Raw genomic sequence first — 15,242 nt, forward strand, 5'->3', positions numbered from 1 at the left:
AGTTTCAAATTATCATTTAGAGTACTTTGCTTTCAGCCTGAACAACTTCGTTTAATATTTCCTGTAAGGCAGGTCTGCTAGCAATGGTTCTCTCAATTGTTTTTTTATAAGCTGGGAAAGCCTTTATTTCACCTTCATTTTTGAAAGATAGCTCTGCTGAATATAGGATTTTTGGGTGACAGGTGTTTTCTTTGTGCACTTTGAATATGTTATCCTCGTGCCTTCTGGCCTCCGTTGTTTCTGCTGAGAAGTCGTCTGTTAATTTTATTGGGATTCTCTCGTAAATAAAGTGTCATTTGCTCTTGCTGCTTTCAAGATTTTCTCCTTGTCTTTGACTTTCAACATTTTTATTATAAAGTGTCTGTAGACCTCTTTGTGTTTATCCTATTTGGAGTTTGTTGTGCTTCCTGGATGTATAGGTTATTATTTTTCAATACATTTGGGAAGTTTTCAGCCATTAATTTCTTCAAATATTTGTTCCTCTCGTTTTTCTCCCCATCGCATCTGGTACTCTAATTATATGTTTGTTGGTGTGCTTAATGATGTCCCACATTTCTCTGAGGTTGTTTATTTTTCTTCATTCTTTTTCTGTTTTTCAGTTTGCATAATTTCTACTGACCTATCTTCAAGTTCACTTATTCTTTCTTCTGACAGTTCATGTCTACTGTTATGCCCCTCTAGTGAATGTTTTTATTTCAGTTGTTACACTTTTCAACTCCAGAATTTCTTTTCTTTTTTTTTTTGAGGAAGATTGACCCTGCGCTAACAACTGTTACCAATCTTCCTCTTTTTCTTTTTTTTCTCCCCAAAGCCCCAGTACATAGTTGTATATCACAGTTGTAGAGTTGTAGCTCTTCTATGTGGGATGCCACCTCAGCATGGCTTGATGAGCAGTGAATAGGTCCATGCCCAGGATCTGAACCAGTGAACCCCATGCCGCTGAAGCAGAATGTGTGAATTTAACCATTACACCACTGGGCCAGCCCCCAGAATTTCTAATTGGTTATTTTTTTATAATTTCTATCTCTTTAGTGATATTCTGTGTTTGATGGGACATTGTCATCATACCTTCCTTTACTCTTTAAACATTGTTTTCTTTAGTTCTGTGAATATGCATATAATGGCTACTTTAAAGTCTTTTTTTGATATATCTGACATTTGGTTTCTCTCTTAGTTTCTGTTGCCTACTTTTTTCCAGTGTATGGATTGTATTTTCTGTTCCTTTGCATGCCTTGTAATTTCTTGTTGGAAACTGGGCATTTGAGATAATTTATTATAGCAACTGTTATGGTTAATTTTATGTGTCAACTTGACTGGGCCACGAGGTGTCCAGATATGTGGTCAAACATTATTCTGGATGTTTCTATGAGTGGGTTTTGTATGAGATTAACATTTATATTGGTAAAGTAAAGCAGATTACTCTCCCTAATGTGGTTCAGCTTTCTCCAATCAGTTGAAGGCTTGCATAGAACAAAAATGCTGATCCTTCCTGAGTAAGAGAGAATTCTTCCTGCCTCATCTTCAAACTGGGACATTGGCTTTTCTCCTGCCTACAGACTTGAACCAAAACATTGCCTCTTCCTGGATCTCGAGACTGCCAACCTTTGGATGAGTACTATACCATTGGCTCTCCTGGGTCCCAGGCCTTTGGACTCTAACTGGAACTAAACCATCAGCTCTCCTGGGTTTGCAGCTTGCTGACTCATCCTTCAGATCTTGGGACTTGTCTGCCTCCCTAACTGTGTTTGTCAATTCCTTATAATAAATCTATATCTATCTACCTATCTATTTATCTATCTATCTACATCATATTGGTTCTGTTTCTCTGGAGAACCCTGACTAATACAGCATCTCCAAGTACTGGTCACCTCAACCCTCCAAGACTTGCTATTGTTATTTTTTTAAATTGAGTTATAATTGGCATATAACATTATATTAGTTTTAGGTGTACAACATAATGATTCAATATATGTATTGTTATTGTTATTTGCTTATTTATTTGTTTAGTGATTGGCTGGATTATTTTAGTGAAGTCAGCTTCTCACTTCCCCCACATCAGTGTTAAGCTTCTGATGTTGCTCTTCAGGGAGTTGCAGCTTTGAATATGTCCACAGTCACCCTGGGATGACAGTGATTTTGGTAGGACTTCCTCTCTTTTCCTGACCATACGCAGGTGTTAAACTCCTCTAATTGCCAGCTGATTGCTCTGTTGTTTTTGACAATGCCCTGGGGTGTAAATTGCTTGACAAACTAATCCAATCAAATTTTGGCTTTGAAAGAAGTTTCTGAGGTCGGTTTTTAATATTTGTTCTGACTCCAGAGGGATCCTCCCAGCTGTCTTATTCTTTGGCTTTTCCCTGCATACTGGCTGGCCTATAATTTAGCCTATATCTAGATTCTTCTCCCATTGGCTTTCACCACAACCACCACTGTCCTTGAAGCACCTTTAGGCTTGAACTTCTCCAGGCTTTGTTTTAAATAGTCAGTTACTGGGCCGGCCCCATAGCTTAGCGGTTAAGTGCACGCGCTCCGCTGCTGGCGGCCCGGGTTCGGATCCTGGGCGTGCACCAACGCACCGCTTCTCCAGCCATGCTGAGGCCGCGTCCCACATATAGCAACTAGAAGGCTGTGCAACTACGACATACAACTATCTACTGGTGCTTTGGGGGAAAATAAATAAATAAATAAAAATTTATAAAAATAAAATAAAAAAATACATAAATAGTCCCTTACTTAAGGAAGAGATTAGGAGCTACCTGTTCTCCCAACCTGACTCCCCATTCTGCTTTCTCCCCCCAGGCAAAATCTCTAAGCCAGGGCTCTGGAGCTGAAGATGGAAACAATGGCAGGCTTCCCTCTGAGTAGCACCCCAACTCCAGGGTCTGAGGAGTTGGTGTTGAGGGAGAACAGCAGCCTAAGGACCTTTTGGCTTGTCTATCCTTATGTGGAACTACTGCCCCTTGAGCTGGGGCAAGGGTGATCAGGGCCCTAATTCTCAGCATGCCTCACCCAAGTTAGAGCCTCCACTCTATGAGCAAGGGCTGGGGGGAAGAAGGGATCCCCAACTTCTCAACTGTGTTTGCCTGAGACTTAGCCTCAGCAACAGGTAGCCGGGGGCAGAATGAGAAACGCTGATGTCCTGCTGCTCCTTGGAAGAAAGCACTTCGACTGGGAGCTGCGGGGAAGAGAGCCCTGTGTTCCTGACTATAGCAGTCTGGAGGGGAGTCTATACCTCACTGAGCTGGGAGGGGGAAAGGAGGGAACAGTCTTGGTTCAAATATCACAGACTCTCACTTTTCTTACTGAATTTTTGTAAATTTTTTTGAGTAAATACTTCTTCACTTACTATTTGCCCTAAGGACTATTTCCAAAGGCTTGAAATGGTTGTTTTTAAGTAATTTTCACCACTTTCACTGGGTGTGTGGGTCAGTAGAGCTCTTCACGCTGCCATGTGGTAAATTGATTCTCTAAATAGGTGAATTTTATGGTATGTTAGTTACATGGCAATGAAGTTGTTTTAAAAATGCAGGAGAACCTGTCACATTGTTGTGTCAGGATTGAAGAGTTGTAGTCACTGGCTTCTGGCCATGGTCACCCCTCTCATTTCTTCTGTACATGGATTTCATTAAATAATAAAAGTCATATTAAAAAAAAAAGATTCCAGGGGCCATCCTGGTGGAGTAGTGGTTAAGTTTGTGCGCTCTACTTCGGTGCGCCGGGGTTCGCAGGTTCGGATCCCGGGTGTGCACTGACACACTGCTTGTCAAGCCATGCTGTGGCTGGCATCCCATATAAAGCAGAGGAAGATGGGCATGGAGGTTAGCCCAGGGCCAATCTTTCTCAGCAAAAAGAGGAGGATTGGGAATGGATGTTAGCTCAGGGCTAATCTTCCTCACACACACACACACAAAAGATTCCAATTCCAAATCATCTACTAATTACAAACTTGTTTCTTTGGCACCTACCTGCAAATTGTCTATTGGCTGTCAGCACTGTGTATGGGTCTCTTGGGATTCTATTGGATGTAGCTTATCCTTACTTGAGAGATTTCTTGCCACATTTCTACAAGGTCCTCTTGATAACCCCTTCATGTTGGCTCTTATATATGTTTGACATGTCTTCATCCTTCTTTGAGCACTTCTTTACTTTCTTGCACAATCAGATGATCTAGGCTCATCTTGTACTTTCCCTGGAGTCAGCCATTTTTCTGAGGAACCCTGGTTTTGTATAGAGTATGGTTTTTAAACACCAGGATATGGGGGCTAGGTACTCCCATTGCTATTGGGGTGTCATTGCTTCTTGGCTCTCTCAGTATGTAGACCTAGGATACATACAAATATACACACATACGTATGTTTGTTGAAACGTGTGTGTGTGTGTGCATTTGTATGCCTCTGGGTTTTTTCCTTCAGTGTGCATTTTGTTTTTGTCCCCCCTCTTCAGTGTGGTTGTGTTATTCATTTGCAATACAGTTTGGTTTATTTGTTTCTTTTCTTTTTTTTTTTTGTGAGGAGGATCAGCCCTGAGCTAACATCCATGCCAATCCTCCTCTTTTTGCTGAGGAAGATTGTCCCTGGGCTAACATCTGTGCCCATCTTCCTCCACTTTATATGGGACGTCGCCACAGCATGGCCTGACAAGTGGTGCATCAGTGCCTGCTGGGATCCGCACCGGGGCCACCAGCAGCGGAGTGTGCGCACTTAACCGCTGCGCCATAGGGCCGGCCCCCGATTTTATTTTTTAATATGTGAAACATTAACTTGGTTCCAAAACTAGAACTATACAAAAAAGTACTAACAGGGAATGTCTCCTCTTCCCACCTTTCTATCCAATTCCAGTGACTATTTTCCCCATCATTCTTTATACTTTGAGTCTACCAACTCCCAGTAGACAACCAGTTCATAGTTTCTAAGTTGTCCTTTGTGTGTGGCTTTTGTTTATTTGTTTTGCTGCTGCATATTACTTCTTCATAATAATCCATTAATTGGATGTTCCATTCTCCTATGAGTGGATATTTAGGTTATTTCCAGTATTTTTTAATCATCAGTGAATAACCTTATGTATATGTGTATTTTTGTATTATTGAAGGCATATGTCTCTTTTATTTTAATTCATAATATCTAAGAAAAACCCACATTCACATATACAAGTATTTGTTCATTATAACAGTTTTAAAATAGCTTGCTTGCAATCTCAAGCTGTTCTTCAGTTACACTGATTTGGAAGCTTTAAAAAAGACACGGAAATTTTTGTTTCAAAATGGAATCAAGAACATTATCTAATGGCATGTATTCCTTATAAATTATAGATTAAAAAGCACCGAAAACCTACAGTACATGCTATGCCAAAAAAAAAAAAAAAAAAAGATTATCAACATCAACATTTTCTCTGAAGTAAGATACTCCGAAAGGACCTTTCTGGCCTTGCATTGAAACATTTTCTGATCTCCCCTTTCCCAATTCAATTCAGTCAACATGTACTGAGTGTTTGCTTTTGGACAGGTTCTTTGCTGCTTGCGAGGGTTATATGGATCATGTCTTCAGAAAGCTCACTAGTCTTAAAGAAAAGATAGATACATTCAGCAAATAATTGCAGTATACCATGAGTGATGGAATGTTCCAGCAGCTGAGGAAGCAAGCAGGAGAAATGAACTGGGGTTAGAGGAGGGAGAGGAAGAAATGGTTGAGCTGGATTTTGGAGGATCAGTTGGAGGTAAGTGACTTGGTGGGATAGGAAAAGGACATTCCAGAATTAACTGTTACAGAAAAGTACTAAGAATAATGTATCTATAGTTCCACTACCCAACTGGTAACAATTTATTTTTAGGTTTCTTCTTTTTTTAAAAGAAATCATGAGAGATCTATCTAAAGTCCTGTTTATCTGCCCCTCCCCACCCATCCTGGCTTTCACCCCTCTCTCCTCTCCTGCCCTCCTAATGTTACCACGGTGTGTATCCATCTATCCATCCAGTTCATTTTCTATACTTACATATATATTTCCATAATCAATACATACTGTCATTCTATGTATTTTTAAATTTACATAAATCATTTCACAGTGTACATATTTGTTGGCATGTTGCTATTTCAGTAACTTATGTTATGAGCTATCAAATGTTGATACATATAGGACTCATTTATTAGTTTTATTTGTTGTAATATTTTATTGTAGGAACGTATCACGTTTCATTCATCCACATCTTACTGGACATTTCTGTTGTTTACATTTTTCGCAAGGAAGTAGGCTTGAACATGAACATGTCTTCTGTGCACATCTGTAGGAGTTTCTTTTCAGTATTTTTCTGGACATGAAATTGCTGGGTCATAAAATGCACATTTTAAAGATTTTATTTATTTATTTATTTTTTCCCTCCAAAGCCCCAGTAGATAGTTGTATGTCATAGCTGCACATCCTTCCAGTTGCTGTATGTGGGACGCTGCCCCAGCATGGCCGGAGAAGCGGTGCGCGCCAGGGATCCGAACCCGGGCCGCCAGCAGCGGAGCGCGTGCACTTAACCGCTAAGCCATGGGGCTGGCCCAAAATGCACATTTTATATTTCACCAAAAGTTGGCTGTTCTAATTTTCCACTTCTAGCTGACATCTCTATGATTTTCCATTTCCCAGATTCTCTCCCTCCCCTGAAATGATCAGACTTTTTTTTTTTTTTTTTGTGAGGAACATCAGCCGTGAGCTAACATCCATGCCAATCCTCCTCTTTTTTTGCTGAGGAAGACTGCCCCCAGGCTAGTGCCCATCTTCCTCCACTTTATGTGGGACACCGCCACAGCATGGAATGACAAGCGGTGCCTCGGGGGGGGGGGGGGGGCGGGGGGGGGGGGGCCCAGGGGCCTAACCCCGGGCCACCAGCAGCGGAGCGCGCGTACTTTACCGCTACTCCAGGGGGCCGCTCCTGAAGTGATCAGACTTTAACATTTACCATCTGGAGATAGTTTTCAAGTGGTCATAGGAACAGATAATTTCAGTATAACTCTAGATACATGCAAAGAAAGCGCCAGAGGAGGCTTGATGTGACAGAGAAGATTTTGAAGTGTTCACTGGAGTATTTTGGGGGCCCTGGTGCTACTCTTTGGTTTCCCTCCAAGGGCTAGCAAAACGATACTGCGAGAGCACTGGGAGGGCCCCAGGCTGCCCTCAGAGGTCGGCTCCCCCGCGGGTGGTGGCGCGCCCCCGCCTCGCGCTGTTGGTACGTCCTGGCGCGGCTTCCCCCCGCGGTGCGGGTTGGTTCCGTCTCCGTACGCCCGCCCTGCGCCAGCCCCGAGAGCGCCTCTCCTTCTCGCGGTGCCTCAGCTACGCGCGGGCCCTTCCGCCCTCGCACCCCGCTCCTGAAGTACTGAGGTCGCTCGCGACCCCCAACGCCGCGGAGGAGGGGCTCGGCAGAGGAGCGCGGGCTGGTAGGTAAGTACCTCCGGCCTCCGGGCACCTACAGCCCGCCCTCTTCCCGCCTCTCTTCTCCCTTACCGGGGCCGCTACCCGCTGCTCATCTGGAGGGGCGCCTCTGACGCCGGAATAGGGCCCTCTCGACGCTGAGGCGGGCCCTCCCGACGCCGGGCAGGCCCTTCGGCACGCCGGTGGGCCCCTCGGGTGCCGGGACCGCCCCCCTCGCACCGGGGGTGCGGCCTTCATCCTCCGGGCGTCCCCTTCGGCACTTCTCGCTCAGCGCGCAAGGGCTCAGGGCCCCGCCTGCCCCTCGAAGGCGTCTTCCTCACGCTGAACACCCTGGGAGAAGGCTCCGTCCCCGCTGCCTCCGCCCGCGCGCCCCACAGCCGCGACTTTCCGGGAGTGAGGGCCCGGGGCCCCGCCGCCGCGCCTCCTCAGGCCTCCCTCCGTCAGCTACTGTTTTGCTGGCGAGTGGTCTTTACTTTCACTATTTATTTACCCAGAAAAAAAAGATTTTCCTGGGAAATCCTTATCGTCGTTTCCCACTTTCCCCTCCAGCAGAACTGGTGTATCTCCCCGCCGTACGATGACAGTATTTCAAGCATTTTACACACACATACGTTTAATCTTCGCGACATCCTTGTGAGAAGGCACTGTTACCCTTCTCAGTTTACAGATGACGTAACTGAGGATGGGAGACACTCATCTCGGGAGTGGTAGAGCCGGTTTTGAATCCAGGGAGCCTGACTCCGATGTTCTTGTATTTAGTCACTGTATCAAACTGAGTTATGAGTAACACTCAGGAAAGAGTGAAAGTTTTACACTTCCTGTCAGGGAGGCAGTGCCTTGTAGTTTGATCGAAGAATATGTCTTTTTGGAATTAGACTTATCAAGCTTCAATTCCCAACATAGCCATTTACCAACATAACACTTTACTGACTTAGAATAAGTTTCTTAACGTGTAAAATAATGATAAAAATAGTGTAAAATAGTGATATCTACCATATAGAGTTTTTGGGGGGAATGACTTCTATGATGCATGTGAGGTACCTAAAATAGTGTCCCAAGGACTCAATAAATAACCATAATTGAATTATTACTCAAGGTGTGTTTGGATTCTATTGTTACACATTTGTCCTAAACTGAGGCTGGGAAATAAAGCAACATGGGGATGTGTGTGTAGGTGAGTGTGTGGGTGTGCACTTACCTTTTTTTAAGATAGAGAAAGAAGCAAGCTCATGTAGTCAGTTGATAAAGAGCTTGGTACCAAATTTCTTGAATACTGACTTAATTTGGGGTAAGAGTCAATTATTCATAAAAGATTATTAAGGTCCCTGTGCCCCCAAGCTTTCAAAGCAATTTTGACAGGTTTGGTAGGTAGAATGTCAAGATTTTAAATTATCTTGTCAGTGATTGTTCTTCAGATAGATCAAGAAAATGACAATATCCCAAATTGGAAATCTTCAGGGACACTACTGAAAATGCTACCTGTGAAATAAATAATGTCTCATTATTGGGTCACCTTTCCTGCTTGTGCATTCTTTTAAGGACATTTTGTTCCTAACTGTCATGATTAAGAAGGAGTGGCTGTTGGCATCCAGACTCGATTCCTCCTTCGCAGTTACTGATAATCAATTCTAGAGCCTCAGTTTAAGTAATTGAAGATAAGCCATTATTTTAGTCAGTTTCTTGTTTTGAAGGGTAGCAACTTAAATAGTAGTTGAACCGTATGTTGGCTTGCTGGTTTAAATTGACTGAGCAGTGACCTTTTCTACTCTTAGAATTACAGTGGAAACAGTTTGACTAGATCTCATGAAGCACTGGAATTTTGGAATCTGTATTTTTGGGGTGCCTCTAATGCTTCTTATTGATCCGTTATCTGCTATGATTTTTTGCAAACCCACTTTGAGCCTGCAGGTGGTTCTCTGCTAGGGAGTAGGGTTTTTATTTACACATCTTTAAGAAATTACATGTATTTGATGGTATAGCTACCTTGCTATGAGATTTGAGCATATTGGTTTAAATAACTCTAGGGTCAGAAAATGTTTAATAAGGTGGAAACTGTTCCATACAAGATGTTTTGCTAGGGCACTTTGATTCTTCCAGTCTCCCCCCATACTCTCCCCATCTCCACTTCCAAGTCCTATTCATGCTATTTTCTTAGATTCAAGGATCACCTTAAGTCTTGTTATCCCCCATATAGCATTCTTCAACCTTTAATAATTTTATCCTTATGTGCCTTTATATAGCGTTTAATAATTTAAATATATAATTTATGTTATTCATTCAGCATATATTTATGTGTGTGTACCATGCATCAAGCAGCAGTTCTAGTTAGAAGAAGAAATAAAGATTAAGTCATAGAGTACATAGGGTCCCTGACTTACAGTGGTTCATTTTATGGTTTTTTGACTTTATGATGGTGTGAACGCGATAAAAATTCAGTAGAAATCATATTTCAAATTTTGAATTTTGATCTTTTTCTGGGCTAGCGATATGCAATATGATTTATAGGAATGTAACTCCATTGTAAGTTGAGGAAGATCTCTATTGGAGTCAGATCTTGGAGGCAAGATATGGAAATTCAAGTGCCTGCTTTGTAACTTTGGGCAGGTTACTTTTCTGAACCTGTGTTTCCTCATAACAATTATGTATACTTCTCCTGTTTTTATGAGGATTATTTAAAATATTCATTCACTCACTAAAATCTATTAATTTCTTAAAAAAACTTTTTATTAAAGTTTCATTTACGTACAGTGAAGTGAACGAATCTTAACTGTGTACATCCATGTAACTACCACCCAAATCAAGATATAGAACATTTCTAGCACCCCAGTCGGTATCCTCTACAAGTAACCAATGTTCTGACTTGGATCACTGTAGGTTAATTTTTTTAACAGCTTTATTGAGGTAATTCATATACCACACAATTCACCCATTTAAAGTGTACAATTCAATGGCTTCTAGTATTTTTACCGAGTTGTGTAATCATTGTAACAATCAGTTTTAGAACATTTTCACCACTCCAAAGAGAAACTCCACACCCCTCAGCCATCAATACCCAATCCCCCTGAGCAGTTACTAATCTACTTTGTCTCTATAGATTTACTTAACTGGATATTTCATTTAACTGGAGTCATACAATATGTGGTCCTTTGGGACTGGCTTCTTTCACTTGGCATGATATTTTCGAGCCTCATCCATGTTGTTGCATCTGTCAGTACTTATTCCTTTTTGCTGCTAGATAATACTCCGTGTGATGGATATATTACATTTTATTTATTTCTTCATCAGTGGTGGACATTTGGGTTCTTTCCAGTTTGGGGCTCTCATGAATAATGCTGTTATGAATGTCTGTGTACAAGTTTTTGTGTGGACATAAATTTAATTTCTCTTGATTATTTACCTAGGAGTGAAATTGCTCAGTGGTATGGTAATTCTAATTTTACCTTTTGAGGAACTGGACTGTTTTTCAAGGTGGCTTCACTATTTTATATACCCACCAGCAGTGTATAAAGGTTCAATTTCTCTACATCCTTGCCTACACTTGTTATTATCTTTTTGATTATAACTATTCTTGGGTATAAAGTGATATCTCCTGGTTTTGATTTGTATTTACCTTATGACTAATGATATTGAGCATCTTTTCACATGCTTATGTGTCATTTGTAATCAATCTTTGGAGAAATGTGTACTTAGATCCTTTGGCTAATTTTTGTTATTTGTCTTTTTATTGAGTTGTAAGAGGTTTATTTTTTTTAATATATTCTAGGTACAAGTTCCTTATCAGATATGTGATTTGCAAAAATTTGCTCCGGTTCTGTGGGCTATCCTTTGACTTTGTTGATAGTTTCCTTTGAAGCACAAAAGTTCTTAATTTTTGATGATCAATTTATTTTTTCTTTTGATGTCGTATTTAAGAAGCTCTTACCTGATTCAAGCTCATGAAGATTTATAGCTATGTTTTCTTTTAAGAGTTTTATAGTTCTAGATCTTACATTTAAGTCTTTGATCCAGTTTGAGTTCTTGTATGGTGTGAGATAGGGTCCAATTTCATTCTTTTGCATGTGGCTGTACGGTTTTCCCAGAACCATATGTTGCAGAGACTGTTCTTTCCCCATTGAGTGGTCTTGGCACCCTTGTTGAAAATCAGTTGACTATAAAAATGGGCATATATTTCTAGGCTCTCAGTTCTTTTCTGTTGATCTATATGTCTGTTCTTGTGCCAGTGCCACAATGTCTTGATTACTGTAGCTTTGTAGTAGGTTTTCAAATCAGTAACTGTGAGTTCTCCAACTTTGTTCTTTTTCAAGACTGTTTTGATTATTCTGGGGCTCTTGAATTTTCATGTGAATTTTAGGATCAGCTTGTTAATTTCCACAAAAAAAACCCAACTAGGATTTTATTAGGGATTGCATTGAATCTGTAAGTCAATTTGGGGAGTATTGCCATCTTAATATTAAGTCTTCTGATCCTTGAACATGCGATGTCTTTCCATTTTATTTGTGTCTTCCTTAATTTCTTTTGACAATGTTTTGTAGTTTTCAGAGAATAAGTTTTGTGTGTCTTTTGTTAAAGTTACGCCTAAGTATTTTATTCCTTATGATGCTGTTGTAAATGGAATTATTTTCTTAATTTCATTACAAGTGTATAGAAATACAATTTATTTTTGTATGTTGATCTTGTATCCTGCAATCTTGCTGAACTTATTTATTAGCTCAAATAGGTTTTTTTTTTTTTTTGGTGAGAAAGAGTGGCCCTGAGCTAACATCTGTTGCCAATCCTCCTCTTTTTGCTTGAGGAAGATTGGCCCTGAGCTAACATCTGTGCCAGTCTTCCTCTATTTTGTTTGTGGGTCGTCGCCATGGTATGGCTTGATGAGTGTTGTAGGACCGTACCTAGGATCCAGACCTGTGAACTCGGGCCACTGAAGTGGAGCGTCCCCAACTTAACCACTCCGCCACCGGGCCAGCCCAGCTCTAATAGTTTTTTAGTGGATTCCTTAGAATATACAAGATCATTACATCTGAAAATAGAGATAGTTTTACTTTCTCCTTTCTAATCTAGATTCTTTTTCTTACCTGGTTGCCCTGGCTAGAATCTCCAGTAGAATGTTGAATAGAAGTGGTGAGTGTGGACATCTTTGTCTTGTACCTGATCTAAGGAGAAAGCCTTAAGTCTTGCAACATTAATTATGATATTAACTGGGTTTTTCACAGATACCTTTTATCAGGTTGAGGAAGTTCCCTTCTATTCTTAGTTTTTTGAGTGTTTTAATCATGAAAGGGTGTTGAATTTTGTCACATGCTCTTTCTGTGTATATTAAGATAATCATGTGGTATTTGTCCTTTATTCTATCGATATGGTATAATACAGTAATTGATTTTCAGATGTTAAACCAACCTTGCATTCTTTTGATACATCTTACTTGGTCATGGTGTGTGATCGTTTTTATATGATACTGGATTTGGTTTACTAGTATTTTGTTGAGGATTTTTGCATCTATATTCATAAGAGATACTGGTTCCTTGCTTTCTTTTGTTGTCCTTGTCTGATTTTGGTATCAGGGTAGTACAGGTCACATAGAATGAGTTGGGAAATGTTCCCCCTCTTCTGTTTTTCGGAAGAGTTTGTGAAAGATTAATGTTAATTCTTCTTTAAATGTTTGGTAGAATTTCACAGCAAGTTAGAAATGGTAGGACTGGAGTTGAGCTGAAAGGTTTAGATGCAGTTGTACATCTTGTAGTCATTTGAATTGAGTTCATAATTGAAAGCCCAAGAGTGAATGCCACTTGAAAGTGAAAGAGTAGAGAGAGAAAGAGACAAATATAGAATATAGTCAGTGCTGCATAATGATGTTTTGGTGAAGGATGGACCACATGTACGGTGGTGGTCCCAAAGATTAGTGTCATATAGCATAGGTATGTAGTAGGCTGTATCATCTAGATTTGTGTAAGTGCATTCTGTGATGTCACCTAATGATGCATTTCTCAGAATGTATCCCTGTAGTTGAGTGACACCTGACTGTATGGTAAATACTTTTATTTAGATGAGAGGAGTAGAAGGAAGAGGCAGAAAAGGAGAGGTCAGAACTAGGAGGAAACTCAGTTGAGCAGTGTCACAGACATTGAGACAAAATATCATGTAGAAGGGATTTGCCAAGATGGCTAGTAGAATGAAAGCTGAGAAGAGACATGGATTTGGTAGCAAGGAGATCTTTGATGATCCTAAGGGAGGGTGGATTCAGATTATTTTGTGTATTAAGGAGAGAAGAGGGTGGTAAGTGGAGGCAGTGGATATGGAATGTGCTCTTTAAAAGTAATGTCAAAACTTTGTTATCTCCAGAGTTTAAAAGCTTACTTTAGAGAAAAATAAAAGTAATATTTGCACATGGTTCAAAATTTAAACAGTAGTGGGGCTGGCCTGGTGGTGCAAGTGGTTAAGTGCTCGCGCTCCCCTGCCGCGGCCCGGGGTTTGCCGGTTCAGATCCTGGGCATGCACCGACGCACTGCTTGTTAAGCCATGCTGGGCGGGGTCCCGTATAAAGTAGAGAAAGATGGGCACGGATGTTAGCCCACAGCCAGTCTTCCTCAGCAAAAAAGAGGAGGATTGGCATTGGATGTTAGCTCAGGGCTGGTCCTCCTCACAAAAACGCAAAACAAAACAAAATTCAAACAGTAGGGAAAATCTCTTTTCCCATTCTATCCCTCAAGTTTCCTCTCACACTTTTGGCGGTTTCTTGTGTATCCTTCCAGATGAATTTAAAGCAGAAAGCTCTGTGTGTGTCTTTTAATTTACACAAATAAAATCATACTAAACATGTTGTTCTGCAATCTTGTTTTTTTAATTAATGATTATTTTCTATGTCAGTGTATAGAGATATCAGGAAAAAATTTGGTGATGAAGCAAAGGAGAGTGAGAGTTTTATTGGTGATAGGGTTGAGGGAAGTTATTTTTAGGCTGAGGAAGTCTTGGTAATGCTTGTAGTAAGGGAATAGAGTGGATCTAGAAAGAACTTAAATATAAGAAAGGTTGGGAGGAGCTTATTGGGAAAGAGTTTAAGGCAGAAGTGGCTTAGAAAGGATCAGTGAAAAATGAGTTGGCTTGGTTTTGTGAGTTTCTCCAGAAATCTTATCTTGGTAGCTGGCAGCAAGAAGTACACAGCAAGTGGTGTTTTTCCAGGTTTAGGGGTTTTAGAGCTCCCTTTTGAAATGGCTAACTATGGGACGAAGTGTAGGTAGGAAGTTATGAGAGGCAAAATTGTGATTTTTTTTAGTGTTGAGTACAATGCTGACTGATAATTCGCTTCATTAATTTAAACCTCACTTCTTTTTCTCACCTTAAAGTGGAAAATACTTAGAAAAATGATTTAAGTTACTTGAATGAACTACTTACTTACCAAAGGCTTTCAAGTTCTGTTTTTTAGTTAACAGAAAATTTTTCCTAAAAATTATTTTTGGACTAGAGATCATAGTTGAAGGTTGTCAATTGGTTAATTTCTGATTTTGATGACCTCAGAGAAATTTATCAATGCCGATTCTTTTTTTTGTTATACAGAAAATGTATTATGCTTTATTTACTGTTCTGCTTCTTACTTTTTATTTTATTTTATTTTTTATTGATGTGTCTTAATAGTTTATAACATTGTGAAGTTTTGGTTTTACATTATTGTTTGTCAGTCGTCATATAAATGCCTCCCTTCACCCCTTATGCCCACCCCCCAACCCCTTACCCCTGGTAACCACCATACAGTTCTCTCTGTTTGTGTGTTGGTTTATATTCCACATATAAGTGAAATCATGCGGTGTTTGTCTTTCTCTTTCTGGCTTATTTCACTTAACATA

At 40.4% G+C, this 15,242-nt stretch overlaps 1 protein-coding gene across 5 annotated transcripts in view; it reads left to right on the forward strand.

The window, feature by feature from the left end:
• The first annotated feature begins 7,284 nt into the window (after nt 1-7,284).
• UIMC1 (ubiquitin interaction motif containing 1) overlaps nt 7,285-15,242 on the forward strand; it is a 128,954-nt gene continuing 120,996 nt past the window's right edge. For 4 of the 5 annotated variants that reach the window (XM_087429372.1, XM_087429369.1, XM_087429373.1 and 1 more), the window contains exon 1: nt 7,286-7,416. The gene's annotated coding sequence lies outside the window, so the exon portion shown is untranslated. Of the gene's footprint in view, nt 7,417-15,242 lie in introns of all 5 variants that reach the window. The other variant, XM_087429370.1, reaches the window with a different exon arrangement.

The sequence above is a fragment of the Ceratotherium simum genome, chromosome 4 (genome assembly GCF_057802395.1).
Source record: "Ceratotherium simum simum isolate JZ-2026a chromosome 4, ASM5780239v1, whole genome shotgun sequence".
NCBI lineage: Eukaryota > Metazoa > Chordata > Mammalia > Perissodactyla > Rhinocerotidae > Ceratotherium > Ceratotherium simum.